Genomic DNA, 4,214 nt, shown 5'->3' on the forward strand with positions numbered 1-4,214 from the left:
CGGTAGAGCAATTGGTAAAGCGTGTGTGTGTTTGGGGTAAGGTCTCGTGATCGAGTCTTACTTCCAGCTCTCATTCGTAAAGACAGCTCTCATTCGTAAAGACACAATTTGGTACAAATAAAATTCTCGCATAAGAAAAAATCATTCAAAATTGGAGGATTAGGAAGATGGGAAGTTTGTGGTGGAGGGGGAACCAGGAGAAAGGGGGGCAACAAAATAGTATACCATCTCTGACAATGGACAAAATACGCCCACTTTCCCGGGCCTTCAAGGGGAGATTCCCTTATGGAGAAGTCCATGACTAGCAGTCAAAAGCATTCATTGCTGGGCCATAAGTGAGCAGCCTTTGTTTATCAACTAGCGCGTATACCAAGAAAGGTATGTTTGTGGGGCTTCTTTGAAGTTCAAAGTGTCGAGTTGTCAACCTTTATAAAGCTTCCCACCGTCCCACGCTGAATTGATATAGGGCTAGTCGCTCGTGGAATGTCAAGAGGCATACCACAGTCGCCTTATATGGGCTATGCCCCTCTTCTACGACAGTCTTTTGCATGCCTTCATAGTGGATTCTCTCAATCCCCGTTGCCAGAAGCAGAAGAGAGAGAGCACAGCCCTTTATCACGTCCATAGTTTGGTGATTCTTGTTCGTGTGTGTTTTTGATTAGGGTTAGCCCTACGCTCTTATGCTTAATTGTGTGTGTGTGTGTGTTTGATTAGGGTTAGCCCTTTATCACGTCCATAGTATTGTGATTCTTGTACTCGGTAGCTTTCGTGTGTGTGTTTGATTAGGGCTAGCCCTTTATCATGGCCGTAGTTTTGTGATTCTGTACTCGGTAGCTTTCGTGTGTCTGTTTGATTAGGGTTAGCCCTTTATCGCGTCCATATTTTTGTGATTCTTGTACTCGGTAGCTTTCGTGTGCGTGTTTGATTAGGGTTAGCCCTACGCTCTTATGCTTAATTGTGTGTATAGAGCCGTCTGCTCTTATGCTTGTGTGTGTGTTTATTAGGGCTCACCCTATGTCGCTGATCTTATGCTTGTGTATATGGGTTAGGGCTAGCCCTGTTCGTGCGTGTTGATTAGGTTCAGCCCTATGCTCAGTGTCTATGGGTTAAGGAGCAGGGATTCCGCTAGGCTCTTTATTGCTTGTGTTTAACTCTGCGCTCCTCTGCTGGATTAGGGTTACCCCTATGCGCATTGGTTAGCTCTTGATTAGGGTCTGGATTTAGAGATGTTTGATTAGGGCTGATCAATTATGGCTATATCTGATTGGAGCCTTAATGATCAGCATTATAGCCCTGTTTTTTGGTCGTGTGGAATCTGTGGACATACATCTATTTTGATTAGTATATATTAAGTTATATTCAATTAAACTAATGTAGCGTTATGGAAAATTAGGGCTGTGCTCTTCTCTTTTCTGGTGCTGGCTGTGGTGAAACGAATTAACAATTGCCGATTGTGTGGCTTTCCGAGTTCTGTGCGCCTAACCTGAAAATGATTGGGGTAAGGTTTAACAGTGCAGTTTATTGATTAATGCAGCGCTATGTTTTAGGTTTAATATATGTAAGTGCAGTTTATTTATTAATGCAGCTCTATGTTTTGCAGGTATCGTGAGCCTGGCAACACCTACATAATATATATTCTCCTATTTCTTTTAATTGTTTATTTACTGTTCCTGTCTAGAATTTGTGTTGATAAGCACCGTTATAATTAATGAATGATGGATTAGAGGACGCGTAGTTCTGTGCGAATTCGAAGTAATAAATATCGGCCACCCTACTGCCTGTTTTTGTTAATTCTTCATTACTCTTAATGCGATGTTAAATAATATCGTCCATGGAATTGTCGTCTGGGTGTCTCTCTGTTTCTGTCCGCGAGCTTCTCTCTCTCGTTCTCCTGTCTCTCCTCCTTTCTATGTTAGAGTCTCTCTCTCTCTCTCAAGTACTCTCTTTCTCGCGCTCTCTCCCTCTCTCTCTCTCTCAAGTACTCTCTCTCTCGCGGGGACGTGCCCTCCTCTCTCTGGTGTGCGCACTCTCTGTCTCTCTCCTGTAGAGTTTTTTTTCTCTCTCTCTCTCTCTCTCTATATAGTTTTTCTTTTTGGGACCCTATCTTTTGCGCAGACTCTCTCTCTCTCTCTCTCTCTCTCTCTCTCTCTCTCTCTCTCTCTCTCCCCCCTCGGGGACTCGCGCGCTCGCTCTCTTTCCCTCTCATGCGCTCTCTCTCTCTCTCTATCTCTCTCTCTCTCTCTACGAACTGACCCTCTCTCCCTCCATCAACTGGGCTCCATTGACGTGGGTGAAGTTGAACTCGTGTTTGTTTGCAGTTATAGTCTAATTTTCTTCTATTTTTAATGGGTGGAGTTTGCGCAGTGTGGAGTCTGGACCACCATATTGGATCTGCGGCGAGGCAAGGAAAACAGAACAATCGACAAAACTCTGACAGGTTGCAAAGCGGGTTCTTGTACGCACTTGAAACTGGGGCGGCTGCAGCAGGAGCAGCAGCAGGCTGCGACCACCACCAACTAGCTGCATCTAGCAAGGCTCGAACTTGCCTCCAAGCTTAGTTATTTTTTTGTGAAAATGTATATTTGTGTGATATTCCTGCAGGCCCCTTCACAATTGTCGCATTCTTCATCGCGTTCCCCACCCTGCCACCTCCAATCAGATAATCACAATTGTCGCATTCTTCATCGCGTTCCCCACCCTGCCACCTCCAATCAGATAATCACAATTGTCGCATTCTCCATCGCGTTCCCCACCCTGCCACCTCCAATCAGATAATCGATAAACGATTTCATTTTTCTAATTACCAATCTGCAAAGGCTTTTGTATCAGTTTGTCAACCGTGTCGCTTTGTCTCTATGCCCATTTTCTACGCCTAACGACAGCCTTGATTTCGAATAGCTTTGAATTATTATTCTGATGTACATTGTTTTGAACCTATCGGCATGTCTCAATCACCTTTACTTAGATTTCTCAAAATATCTTCAATTGCTCTACAACGCTTTATTTACTGTATACAGACAAATAATATGTAGTGTATTTATTTCGTGTCGGAAAATTGTAAGTATATAATTTATGCATGTATTTACCCTATGTGTTTATTGATGTATTGATTTATTTATTCATGGATCGATGTCATTGTGTAATTATTCCAATCGTATCTCTGAATGGGAGATTTGAGCTTAGGAAACCCATATGAAACATGAGAGTTTATAAAATCACTAAATTATAAAAAGACAATTTGTTTTTTTTAATAAACCACCTACCATTCTGGTTTATACTTTTTGTTGTGACCTCAACGTATTAAGTTAAAAAAAGTGGACTGCATTCAAATCAGTATCATACAAGAAATATTCAAATCAGTAGCATACAAGAAATATTCATGAAAAACTTCAAAGATTCTAATAATTCAATTCACTCTTGAAAGTTGACACAAAAACAATATTGGGCCTATTAAGTTTCATAGGCGAAATCACTGCCCTCCATGTCTACCTTTATTCTCTCTTATACACTTCCATCATCGGCTGTGGACATGTATATGAAAGTATTACTAGTATGCATAAAGGGCTCTATGCATAAAGAGGCATCTATGCATAGAGAGCTCTATGCATAAAGACGCCTCTATGCATAGAGATATTATGTATAAAAGGCCTATATGCATGCATATTAGAGCATACACATATATCTAATATGCATGCATGCATATGTATGCTCTACACATGTATAATAGAGCATGCAAAGCTCTAATATGCATGCATAGGGCATGTATAGAGAATACATATGTTATATGTATGTATATTAGAGCTATGCATGCATAGAGAATACATATGTTTTATATATATATTAGAGCTATGTATGCATAGAGAATACATATGTTCTATGCATGCATATTAAAGCTACACATACTCTACATGTGCTCTAGTTTGCATGCATGCATATGTATGCTCTATGCATGTTCTAAGTATGCTCTAATATGCATACATACACCATGTAAAGCTCCAATAATATGCATGCATAGAGAATGCATAAAAGGCTTCTATGCCTATACTCTATGATTGTAGGTCTTCTTTGTTTTGGTCCAACACCCTACCCTTCCTATTGAGGTAAGATCTGAACCTTAAACCCTACTCTATGATTATAGGTCTTTTTTGTTTTGGTCCAATACTCTACCCTTCCTATGCATTACCTCTACTCTATGATTGTAGGTCTTCTTTGTT

General features: G+C 40.8%; 1 long non-coding RNA gene across 1 annotated transcript; it reads left to right on the plus strand.

Moving 5' to 3' along the window:
* Positions 1-491: 491 nt before the first annotated feature.
* On the plus strand, positions 492-2,825 carry LOC147614292 (uncharacterized). Its single transcript, XR_015263024.1, has 2 exons — positions 492-1,498; positions 1,601-2,825. It is a non-coding gene; the product is annotated as an uncharacterized LOC147614292 (long non-coding RNA).
* Positions 2,826-4,214: the final 1,389 nt, after the last annotated feature.

Source organism: Cibotium barometz, chromosome 42 (assembly GCF_041138505.1).
Source record: "Cibotium barometz isolate CiBa-2024 chromosome 42, ASM4113850v1, whole genome shotgun sequence".
Lineage (NCBI taxonomy): Eukaryota > Viridiplantae > Streptophyta > Polypodiopsida > Cyatheales > Cibotiaceae > Cibotium > Cibotium barometz.